This window comes from Prenolepis imparis, unplaced genomic scaffold (genome assembly GCF_030444845.1).
Source record: "Prenolepis imparis isolate NDT839.2.m4 unplaced genomic scaffold, iyPreImpa1.0 SCAF_2, whole genome shotgun sequence".
NCBI lineage: Eukaryota > Metazoa > Arthropoda > Insecta > Hymenoptera > Formicidae > Prenolepis > Prenolepis imparis.
Genome location: NW_028141160.1, coordinates 15762912 through 15776871, shown reverse-complemented (window position 1 = coordinate 15776871; position 13960 = coordinate 15762912).

Below are 13960 nucleotides of genomic sequence, written 5' to 3'. Positions count from 1 at the left end.
TCTTAAAATATTAGAAATCGATACTTTTTGACGCGGACACTATGCGACGCATCCTTATTTTATGTATATCAAACGAAAGAGTTTGTACGCTTGTGTCTGCTTGGTACCAAAAGATTCTGTAATCAATGTACTGTTAAAATGTATAATCGATGAATTTTTGGCTCGTCTTTAAATATTAGAAATCGATACTTTTTTGCCGCTGACCCTGTGCGACGCATCCTTATTTTATGTATATCAAATGAAAAAGTTTGTACGCTGGTGTCTGCTTGGTACCAAAAGATTCTGTAATTAATGTACTGTTAAAATGTATAATCGATGAATTTTTGGCTCGTCTTTAAATATTAGAAATCGATACTTTTTGACGCGGACCCTATGCGACGCATCCTTACTTTATGTATATCAAACGAAAAAGTTTGTACGCTGGTGTCTGCTTCGTACCAAAAAATTCTGTAGTCAGTGGACTATTAAAATGTATAATCGATGAATTTTTGGCTCGTCTTTAAATATTAGCAATCGATACTTTTTGACGCGGACCCTGTGCGACGCATCCGTATTTTATGTTTATCAAATTAAAAAATTTGTACGCTGGTGTCTGCTTGGTACCAAATAATTGTGTAATCAATATACTATTAAAATGTATAATCGATGAATTTTTGGCTCGTCTTTAAATATTAGAAATCGATACTTTTTTGCCGCTGATCCTTTGCGACGCATTCTTATTTTATGTATATCATATTAAAAAATTTGTACGCTGGTGTCTGCATGGTACCAAAAGATTCTGTAATCAATGTACTATTAAAATGTATAATCGATGAATTATTGGCTCGTCTTAAAATATTAGAAATCGATACTTTTTGACGCGGATCCTAAGCGACGCGTCCTTATTTTATGTATATCAAACGAAAAAGTATGTACGCTGGTGTCTGCTTGGTACCAAAAAATTCTGTAATCAATGGACTATTAAAATGTATAATCGATGAATTTTTGGCTCGTCTTTAAATATTAGAAATCGATACTTTTTGACGCTGACCCTGTGCGACGCATCCTTATTTTATGTATATCATTTTAAAAAATTTGTACGCTGGTGTCTGCTTGGTACCAAATAATTCTGTAATCAGTATACTATTAAAATGTATATACGATGAATTTTTCGCTTGTCTTAAAATATTAGAAATTAATACTTTTTTGCCGCTGACCCTATGCGACGCATCCTTATTTTATGTATATCATATTAAAAAATTTGTACGCTGATGTCTGCATGGTACCAAAAGATTCTGTAATCAATGTACTGTTAAAATGTATAATCGATGAATATTTGGCTCGTCTTAAAATATTAGAAATCGATACTTTTTGACGCGGACCCTATGCGACGCATCCTTACTTTATGTATATCAAACGAAAAAGTTTGTACGCTGGTGTCTGCTTGGTACCAAAAAATTTTGTAATCAATGGACTATTAAAATGTATAATCGATGAATTTTTGGCTTGTCTTTAAATATTAGAAATCGATACTTTTTGACGCTGACACTATGCGACGCATCTTTATTTTATGTATATCAAATGAAAAAGTTTGTACGCTGGGGTCTGCTTGGTACCAAAAGATTCTGTAATCAATGTACTGTTAAAATGTATAATCGATGAATTTTTGGCTCGTCTTTAAATATTAGAAATCGATACTTTTTTGCCGCTGACCCTGTGCGACGCATCCTTATTTTATGTATATCAAATGAAAAAGTTTGTACGCTGGTGTCTGCTTGGTACCAAAAGATTCTGTAATCAATGAACTGTTAAAATGTATAATCGATGAATTTTTGGCTCGTCTTTAAATATTAGAAATCGATACTTTTTTGCCGCTGACCCTGTGCGACGCATCCTAATTTTATGTATATCAAATGAAAAAGTTTGTACGCTGGTGTCTGCTTGGTACCAAAAGATTCTGTAATCAATGTACTGTTAAAATGTATAATCGATGAATTTTTGGCTCGTCTTTAAATATTAGAAATCGATACTTTTTGACGCGGACCCTATGCGACGCATCCTTACTTTATATATATCAAACGAAAAAGTTTGTACGCTGGTGTCTGCTTGGTACCAAAAAATTCTGTAATCAATGGACTATTAAAATGTATAATCGATGAATTTTTGGCTCGTCTTTAAATATTAGAAATCGATACTTTTTGACGCTGACCCTGTGCGACGCATCATTATTTTATGTATATCATTTTAAAAAATTTGTACGCTGGTGTCTGCTTGGTACCAAAAGATTCTGTAATCAATGTACTATTAAAATGTATAATCGATGAATTTTTGGCTCGTCTTTAAATATTAGAAATCGATACTTTTTGACGCTGACCCTATGCGACGCATCTTTATTTTATGTATATCAAATGAAAAAGTTTGTACGCTGGTGTCTGCATGGTACCAAAAGATTCTGTAATCAATGTACTGTTAAAATGTATAATCGATGAATTTTTGGCTCGTCTTTAAATATTAGAAATCGATACTTTTTTGCAGCTGACCCCGTGCGACGCATCCTTATTTTATGTATATCATATTAAAAAATTTGTACGCTGGTGTCTCCATGGTACCAAAAGATTCTGTAATCAATGTACTATTAAAATGTATAATCGATGAATTTTTGGCTCGTCTTAAAATATTAGAAATCGATACTTTTTGACGCGGACACTATGCGACGCATCCTTATTTTATGTATATCAAACGAAAGAGTTTGTACGCTTGTGTCTGCTTGGTACCAACAGATTCTGTAATCAATGTACTGTTAAAATGTATAATCGATGAATTTTTGGCTCGTCTTTAAATATTAGAAATCGATACTTTTTTGCCGCTGACCCTGTGCGACGCATCTTTATTTTATGTATATCAAATGAAAAAGTTTGTACGCTGGTGTCTGCTTGGTACCAAAAGATTCTGTAATCAATGTACTATTAAAATGTATAATCGATGAATTTTTGGCTCGACTTAAAATATTAGAAATCGATACTTTTTGACGCGGACCCTATGCGACGCATCCTTACTTTATGTATATCAAACGAAAAAGTTTGTACGCTGGTGTCTGCTTGGTACCAAAAAATTCTGTAATCAATGGACTATTAAAATGAATAATCGATGAGTTTTTGGCTCGTCTTTAAATATTAGAGATCGATACTTTTTGACGCGGACCATGTGCGACGCATCCGTATTTTATGTTTATCAAATTAAAAAATTTGTACGCTGGTGTCTGCTTGGTACCAAATAATTCTGTAATCAATATACTATTAAAATGTATAATCGATGAATTTTTGGCTCGTCTTTAAATATTAGAAATCGATACTTTTTTGCCGCTGATCCTTTGCGACGCATTCTTATTTTATGTATATCATATTAAAAAATTTGTACGCTGGTGTCTGCATGGTACCAAAAGATTCTGTAATCAATGTACTATTAAAATGTATAATCGATGAATTTTTGGCTCGTCTTAAAATATTAGAAATCGATACTTTTTGACGCGGACCCTATGCGACGCATCCTTATTTTATGTATATCAAACGAAAAAGTATGTACGCTGGTGTCTGCTTGGTACCAAAAAATTCTGTAATCAATGGACTATTAAAATGTATAATCGATGAATTTTTGGCTCGTCTTTAAATATTAGAAATCGATACATTTTGACGCTGACCCTGTGCGACGCATCCTTATTTTATGTATATCATTTTAAAAAATTTGTACGCTGGTGTCTGCTTGGTACCAAATAATTCTGTAATCAGTATACTATTAAAATGTATATTCCATGAATTTCTGGCTTGTCTTAAAATATTAGAAATTAATACTTTTTTGCCGCTGACCCTATGCGACGCATCCTTATTTTATGTATATCATATTAAAAAATTTGTACGCTGATGTCTGCATGGTACCAAAAGATTCTGTAATCAATGTACTGTTAAAATGTATAATCGATGAATTTTTGGCTCGTCTTAAAATATTAGAAATCGATACTTTTTGACGCGGACCCTATGCGACGCATCTTTATTTTATGTATATCAAATGAAAAAGTTTGTACGCTGGTGTCTGCTTGGTACCAAAAGATTCTGTAATCAATGTACTATTAAAATGTATAATCGATGAATTTTTGGCTCGACTTAAAATATTAGAAATCGATACTTTTTGACGCGGACCCTATGCGACGCATCCTTACTTTATGTATATCAAACGAAAAAGTTTGTACGCTGGTGTCTGCTTGGTACCAAAAAATTCTGTAATCAGTGGACTATTAAAATGTATAATCGATGAATTTTTGGCTCGTCTTTAAATATTAGAAATCGATACTTTTTGACGCGGACCCTGTGCGACGCATCCATATTTTATGTTTATCATATTAAAAAATTTGTACGCTGGTGTCTGCTTGGTACCAAATTATTCTGTAATCAATATACTATTAAAATGTATAATCGATGAATTTTTGGCTCGTCTTTAAATATTAGAAATCGATACTTTTTGACGCGGACCCTGTGCGACGTATCCGTATTTTATGTTTATAAAATTAAGAAAATTGTACGCTGGTGTCAGCTTGGTACCAAAAGATTCTGTAATCAATGTAGTGTTAAAATGTATAATCGATGAATTTTTGGCTCGTCTTTAAATATTAGAAATCGATACTTTTTTGCCGCTGACCCTGTGCGACGCATCCTTATTTTATGTATATCATATTAAAAAATTTGTACGCTGGTGTCTGCATGGTACCAAAAGATTCTGTAATCAATGTACTGTTAAAATGTATAATCGATGAATTTTTGGCTCGTCTTTAAATATTAGAAATCGATACTTTTTTGCCGCTGACCCTGTGCGACGCATCCTTATTTTATGTATATCATATTAAAAAATTTGTACGCTGGTGTCTGCATGGTACCAAAAGATTCTGTAATCAATGTACTATTAAAATGTATAATCGATGAATTTTTGGCTCGTCTTAAAATATTAGAAATTCATACTTTTTTGCCGCGGACCCTATGCGACGCATCCTTATTTTATGTATATCAAACGAAAAAGTTTGTACGCTGGTGTCTGCTTGGTACCAAAAAATTCTGTAATCAATGGACTATTAAAATGTATAATCGATGAATTTTTGGCTCGTCTTTAAATATTAGAGATCGATACTTTTTGACGCGGACCATGTGCGACGCATCCGTATTTTATGTTTATCAAATTAAAAAATTTGTACGCTAGTGTCTGCTTGGTACCAAATAATTCGGTAATCAATATACTATTAAAATGTATATTCGATGAATTTTTGGCTTGTCTTAAAATATTAGAAATTAATACTTTTTTGCCGCTGACCCTATGCGACGCATACTTATTTTATGTATATCAAATGAAAAAGTTTGTACGCTGGTGTCTGCTTGGTACCAAAAGATTCTGTAATTAATGTACTGTTAAAATGTATAATCGATGAATTTTTGGCTCGTCTTTAAATATTAGAAATCGATACTTTTTGACGCGGACCCTATGCGACGCATCCTTACTTTATGTATATCAAACGAAAAAGTTTGTACGCTGGTGTCTGCTTGGTACCAAAAGATTCTGTAATCAGTGGACTATTAAAATGTATAATCGATGAATTTTTGGCTCGTCTTAAAATATTAGAAATCGATACTTTTTGACGCGGACCCTATGCGACGCATCCTTATTTTATGTATATCAAACGAAAAAGTATGTACGCTGGTGTCTGCTTGGTACCAAAAAATTCTGTAATCAATGGACTATTAAAATGTATAATCGATGAATTTTTGGCTCGTCTTTAAATATTAGAAATCGATACATTTTGACGCTGACCCTGTGCGACGCATCCTTATTTTATGTATATCATTTTAAAAAATTTGTACGCTGGTGTCTGCTTGGTACCAAATAATTCTGTAATCAGTATACTATTAAAATGTATATTCCATGAATTTCTGGCTTGTCTTAAAATATTAGAAATTAATACTTTTTTGCCGCTGACCCTATGCGACGCATCCTAATTTTATGTATATCATATTAAAAAATTTGTACGCTGATGTCTGCATGGTACCAAAAGATTCTGTAATCAATGTACTGTTAAAATGTATAATCGATGAATTTTTGGCTCGTCTTAAAATATTAGAAATCGATACTTTTTTGCCGCTGACCCTGTGCGACGCATCCTTATTTTATGTATATCATATTAAAAAATTTGTACGCTGGTGTCTGCATGGTACCAAAAGATTCTGTAATCAATGTACTGTTAAAATGTATAATCGATGAATTTTTGGCTCGTCTTTAAATATTAGAAATCGATACTTTTTTGCCGCTGACCCTGTGCGACGCATCCTTATTTTATGTATATCATATTAAAAAATTTGTACGCTGGTGTCTGCATGGTACCAAAAGATTCTGTAATCAATGTACTATTAAAATGTATAATCGATGAATTTTTGGCTCGTCTTAAAATATTAGAAATTCATACTTTTTTGCCGCGGACCCTATGCGACGCATCCTTATTTTATGTATATCAAACGAAAAAGTTTGTACGCTGGTGTCTGCTTGGTACCAAAAAATTCTGTAATCAATGGACTATTAAAATGTATAATCGATGAATTTTTGGCACGTCTTTAAATATTAGAGATCGATACTTTTTGACGCGGACCATGTGCGACGCATCCGTATTTTATGTTTATCAAATTAAAAAATTTGTACGCTGGTGTCTGCTTGGTACCAAAAGATTCTGTAATCAATGTAATGTTAAAATGTATAATCGATGAATTTTTGGCTCGTCTTTAAATATTAGAAATCGTTACTTTTTTGCCGCTGACCCTGTGCGACGCATCCTTATTTTATGTATATCAAATGAAAAAGTTTGTACGCTGGTGTCTGCTTGGTACCAAAAGATTCTGTAATTAATGTACTGTTAAAATGTATAATCGATGAATTTTTGGCTCGTCTTTAAATATTAGAAATCGATACTTTTTGACGCGGACCCTATGCGACGCATCCTTACTTTATGTATATCAAACGAAAAAGTTTGTACGCTGGTGCCTGCTTGGTACCAAAAAATTCTGTAATCAGTGGACTATTAAAATGTATAATCGATGAATTTTTGGCTCGTCTTTAAATATTAGAAATCGATACTTTTTGACGCGGACCCTGTGCGACGCATACGTATTTTATGTTTATCATATTAAAAAATTTGTACGCTGGTGTCTGCTTGGTACCAAATTATTCTGTAATCAATATACTATTAAAATGTATAATCGATGAATTTTTGGCTCGTCTTTAAATATTAGAAATCGATACTTTTTGACGCGGACCCTGTGCGACGCATCCGTATTTTATGTTTATCAAATAAAAAAATTTGTACGCTGGTGTCTGCTTGGTACCAAAAGATTCTGAAATCAATGTACTGTTAAAATGTATAATCGATGAATTTTTGGCTCGTCTTTAAATATTAGAAATCGATACTTTTTTGCCGCTGACCCTGTGCGACGCATCCTTATTTTATGTATATCAAATGAAAAAGTTTGTACGCTGGTGTCTGCTTGGTACCAAAAGATTCTGTAATGAATGTACTGTTAAAATGTATAATCGATGAATTTTTGGCTCGTCTTTAAATATTAGAAATCGATACTTTTTGACGCGGACCCAATGCGACGCATCCTTACTTTATGTATATCAAACGAAAAAGTTTGTACGCTGGTGTCTGCTTGGTACCAAAAAATTCTGTAATCAATGGACTATTAAAATGAATAATCGATGAATTTTTGGCTCGTCTTCAAATATTAGAGATCGATACTTTTTGACGCGGACCATGTGCGACGCATCCGTATTTTATGTTTATCAAATTAAAAAATTTGTACGCTGGTGTCTGCATGGTACCAAAAGATTCTGTAATCAATGTACTATTAAAATGTATAATCGATGAATTTTTGGCTCGTCTTTAAATATTAGAAATCGATACTTTTTGACGCTGACCCTATGCGACGCATCTTTATTTTATGTATATCAAATGAAAAAGTTTGTACGCTGGTGTCTGCTTGGTACCAAAAGATTCTGTAATCAATGTACTGTTAAAATGTATAATCGATGAATTTTTGGCTCGTCTTTAAATATTAGAAATCGATACTTTTTGACGCGGACCCTATGCGACGCATCCTTACTTTATGTATATCAAACGAAAAAGTTTGTACGCTGGTGTCTGCTTGGTACCAAAAAATTCTGTAATCAGTGGACTATTAAAATGTATAATCGATGAATTTTTGGCTCGTCTTTAAATATTAGAAATCGATACTTTTTGACGCGGACCCTATGCGACGCATACGTATTTTATTTTTATCATATTAAAAAATTTGTACGCTGGTGTCTGCTTGGTACCAAATTATTCTGTAATCAATATCCTATTAAAATGTATAATCGATGAATTTTTGGCTCGTCTTTACATATTAGAAATCGATACTTTTTGACGCGGACCCTGTGCGACGCATCCGTATTTTATGTTTATCAAATAAAAAAATTTGTACGCTGGTGTCTGCTTGGTACCAAAAGATTCTGTAATCAATGTACTGTTAAAATGTATAATCGATGAATTTTTGGCTCGTCTTTAAATATTAGAAATCGATACTTTTTTGCCGCTGACCCTGTGCGACGCATCCTTATTTTATGTATATCAAATGAAAAAGTTTGTACGCTGGTGTCTGCTTGGTACCAAAAGATTCTGTAATCAATGAACTGTTAAAATGTATATTCGATGAATTTTTGGCTCGTCTTTAAATATTAGAAATCGATACTTTTTTGCCGCTGACCCTGTGCGACGCATCCTAATTTTATGTATATCAAATGAAAAAGTTTGTACGCTGGTGTCTGCTTGGTACCAAAAGATTCTGTAATCAATGTACTGTTAAAATGTATAATCGATGAATTTTTGGCTCGTCTTTAAATATTAAAAATCGATACTTTTTTGCCGCTGACCCTGTGCGACGCATCCTTATTTTATGTATATCAAATGAAAAAGTTTGTACGCTGGTGTCTGCTTGGTACCAAAAGATTCTGTAATCAATGGACTATTAAAATATATAATCGATGAATTTTTGGCTCGTCTTTAAATATTAGAGATCGATACTTTTTGACGCGGACCATGTGCGACGCATCCGTATTTTATGTATATCATTTTAAAAAATTTATACGCTGGTGTCTGCTTGGTACCAAATAATTCGGTAATCAATATACTATTAAAATGTATAATCGATGAATTTTTGGCTCGTCTTTAAATATTAGAAATCGATACTTTTTTGCCGCTGATCCTTTGCGACGCATTCTTATTTTATGTATATCATATTAAAAAATTTGTACGCTGGTGTCTGCATGGTACCAAAAGATTCTGTAATCAATGTACTATTAAAATGTATAATCGATGAATTTTTGGCTCGTCTTAAAATATTAGAAATAGATATTTTTTGACGCGGACCCTATGCGACGCATCCTTACTTTATGTATATCAAACGAAAAAGTTTGTACGCTGGTGTCTGCTTGGTACCAAAAAATTCTGTAATCAGTGGACTATTAAAATGTATAATCGATGAATTTTTGGCTCGTCTTTAAATATTAGAAATCGATACTTTTTGACGCGGACCCTATGCGACGCATACGTATTTTATTTTTATCATATTAAAAAATTTGTACGCTGGTGTCTGCTTGGTACCAAATTATTCTGTAATCAATATCCTATTAAAATGTATAATCGATGAATTTTTGGCTCGTCTTTAAATATTAGAAATCGATACTTTTTGACGCGGACCCTGTGCGACGCATCCGTATTTTATGTTTATCAAATAAAAAAATTTGTACGCTGGTGTCTGCTTGGTACCAAAAGATTCTGTAATCAATGTACTGTTAAAATGTATAATCGATGAATTTTTGGCTCGTCTTTAAATATTAGAAATCGATACTTTTTTGCCGCTGACCCTGTGCGACGCATCCTTATTTTATGTATATCAAATGAAAAAGTTTGTACGCTGGTGTCTGCTTGGTACCAAAAGATTCTGTAATCAATGAACTGTTAAAATGTATATTCGATGAATTTTTGGCTCGTCTTTAAATATTAGAAATCGATACTTTTTTGCCGCTGACCCTGTGCGACGCATCCTAATTTTATGTATATCAAATGAAAAAGTTTGTACGCTGGTGTCTGCTTGGTACCAAAAGATTCTGTAATCAATGTACTGTTAAAATGTATAATCGATGAATTTTTGGCTCGTCTTTAAATATTAGAAATCGATACTTTTTTGCCGCTGACCCTGTGCGACGCATCCTTATTTTATGTATATCAAATGAAAAAGTTTGTACGCTGGTGTCTGCTTGGTACCAAAAGATTCTGTAATCAATGGACTATTAAAATATATAATCGATGAATTTTTGGCTCGTCTTTAAATATTAGAGATCGATACTTTTTGACGCGGACCATGTGCGACGCATCCGTATTTTATGTATATCATTTTAAAAAATTTGTACGCTGGTGTCTGCTTGGTACCAAATAATTCGGTAATCAATATACTATTAAAATGTATATTCGATGAATTTTTGGCTTGTCTTAAAATATTAGAAATTAATACTTTTTTGCCGCTGACCCTATGCGACGCATCCTTATTTTATGTATATCATATTAAAAAATTTGTACGCTGGTGTCTGCATGGTACCAAAAGATTCTGTAATCAATGTACTGTTAAAATGTATAATCGATGAATTTTTGGCTCGTCTTTAAATATTAGAAATCGATACTTTTTGACGCGGACCCTATGCGACGCATCCTTACTTTATATATATCAAAAGAAAAAGTTTGTACGCTGGTGTCTGCTTGGTACCAAAAAATTCTGTAATCAGTGGACTATTAAAATGTATAATCGATGTATTTTTGGCTCGTCTTTAAATATTAGAAATCGATACTTTTTGACGCGGACCCTGTGCGACGCATACGTATTTTATGTTTATCATATTAAAAAATTTGTACGCTGGTGTCTGCTTGGTACCAAATTATTCTGTAATCAATATACTATTAAAATGTATAATCGATGAATTTTTGGCTCGTCTTTAAATATTAGAAATCGATACTTTTTGACGCGGACCCTGTGCGACGCATCCGTATTTTATGTTTATCAAATAAAAAAATTTGTACGCTGGTGTCTGCTTGGTACCAAAAGATTCTGTAATCAATGTACTGTTAAAATGTATAATCGATGAATTTTTGGCTCGTCTTTAAATATTAGAAATCGATACTTTTTTGCCGCTGACCCTGTGCGACGCATCCTTATTTTATGTATATCAAATGAAAAAGTTTATACGCTGGTGTCTGCTTGGTACCAAAAGATTCTGTAATCAATGGACTGTTAAAATGTATAATCGATGAATTTTTGGCTCGTCTTTAAATATTAGAAATCGATACTTTTTTGCCGCTGACCCTGTGCGACGCATCCTAATTTTATGTATATCAAATGAAAAAGTTTGTACGCTGGTGTCTGCTTGGTACCAAAAGATTCTGTAATCAATGTACTGTTAAAATGTATAATCGATGAATTTTTGGCTCGTCTTTAAATATTAGAAATCGATACTTTTTTGCCGCTGACCCTGTGCGACGCGTCCTTATTTTATGTATATCAAATGAAAAAGTTTGTACGCTGGTGTCTGCTTGGTACCAAAAGATTCTGTAATTAATGTACTGTTAAAATATATAATCGATGAATTTTTGGCTCGTCTTTAAATATTAGAAATCGATACTTTTTGACGCGGACCCTACGCGACGCATCCTTTCTTTATGTATATCAAACGAAAAAGTTTGTACGCTGGAGTCTGCTTGGTACCAAAAAATTCTGTAATCAGTGGACTATTAAAATGTATAATCGATGAATTTTTGGCTCGTCTTTAAATATTAGCAATCGATACATTTTGACGCCGACCCTGTGCGACGCATCCGTATTTTATGTATATCAAATTAAAAAATTTGTACGCTGGTGTCTGCTTGGTACCAAATAATTCTGTAATCAATATACTATTAAAATGTATAATCGATGAATTTTTGGCTCGTCTTTAAATATTAGAAATCGATACTTTTTTGCCGCTGATCCTTTGCGACGCATTCTTATTTTATGTATATCATATTAAAAAATTTGTACGCTGGTGTCTGCATGGTACCAAAAGATTCTGTAATCAATGTACTATTAAAATGTATAATCGATGAATTTTTGGCTCGTCTTAAAATATTAGAAATAGATATTTTTTGACGCGGACCCTATGCGACGCATCCTTATTTTATGTATATCAAACGAAAAAGTATGTACGCTGGTGTCTGCTTGGTACCAAAAAATTCTGTAATCAATGGACTATTAAAATGTATAATCGATGAATTTTTGGCTCGTCTTTAAATATTAGAAATCGATACTTTTTGACGCTGACCCTGTGCGACGCATCCTTATTTTATGTATATCATGTTAAAAAATTTGTACGCTGGTGTCTGCTTGGTACCAAATAATTCTGTAATCAATATACTATTAAAATGTATATTCGATGAATTTCTGGCTTGTCTTAAAATATTAGAAATTAATACTTTTTTGCCGCTGACCCTATGCGACGCATCCTTATTTTATGTATATCATAGTAAAAAATTTGTACGCTGGTATCTGCATGGTACCAAAAGATTTTGTAATCAATGTACTGTTAAAATGTATAATCGATGAATTTTTGGCTCGTCTTTAAATATTAGAAATCGATACTATTTGACGCGGACCCTATGCGACGCATCCTTACTTTATGTATATGAAACGAAAAAGTTTGTACGCTGGTGTCTGCTTGGTACCAAAAAATTCTGTAATCAGTGGACTATTAAAATGTATAATCGATGAATTTTTGGCTCGTCTTTAAATATTAGAAAACGATACTTTTTGACGCGGACCCTATGCGACGCATCCTTACTTTATGTATATCAAACGAAAAAGTTTGTACGCTGGTGTCTGCTTGGTACCAAAAAATTCTGTAATCAATGGACTATTAAAATGTATATTCGATGAATTTTTGGCTCGTCTTTAAATATTAGAGATCGATACTTTTTGACGCGGACCATGTGCGACGCATCCGTATTTTATGTATATCATTTTAAAAAATTTGTACGCTGGTGTCTGCTTGGTACCAAATAATTCGGTAATCAATATACTATTAAAATGTATATTCGATGAATTTTTGGCTTGTCTTAAAATATTAGAAATTAATACTTTTTTGCCGCTGACCCTATGCGACGCATCCTTATTTTATGTATATCATATTAAAAAATTTGTACGCTGGTGTCTGCATGGTACCAAAAGATTCTGTAATCAATGTACTGTTAAAATGTATAATCGATGAATTTTTGGCTCGTCTTTAAATATTAGAAATCGATACTTTTTGACGCGGACCCTATGCGACGCATCCTTACTTTATATATATCAAACGAAAAAGTTTGTACGCTGGTGTCTGCTTGGTACCAAAAAATTCTGTAATCAGTGGACTATTAAAATGTATAATCGATGAATTTTTGGCTCGTCTTTAAATATTAGAAATCGATACTTTTTGACGCGGACCCTGTGCGACGCATACGTATTTTATGTTTATCATATTAAAAAATTTGTACGCTGGTGTCTGCTTGGTACCAAATTATTCTGTAATCAATATACTATTAAAATGTATAATCGATGAATTTTTGGCTCGTCTTTAAATATTAGAAATCGATACTTTTTGACGCTGACCCTGTGCGACGCATCCGTATTTTATGTTTATCAAATAAAAAAATTTGTACGCTGGTGTCTGCTTGGTACCAAAAGATTCTGTAATCAATGTACTATTAAAATGTATAATCGATGAATTTTTGGCTCGTCTTTAAATATTAGAAATCGATACTTTTTTGCCGCTGACCCTGAGCGATGCATCCTTATTTTATGTA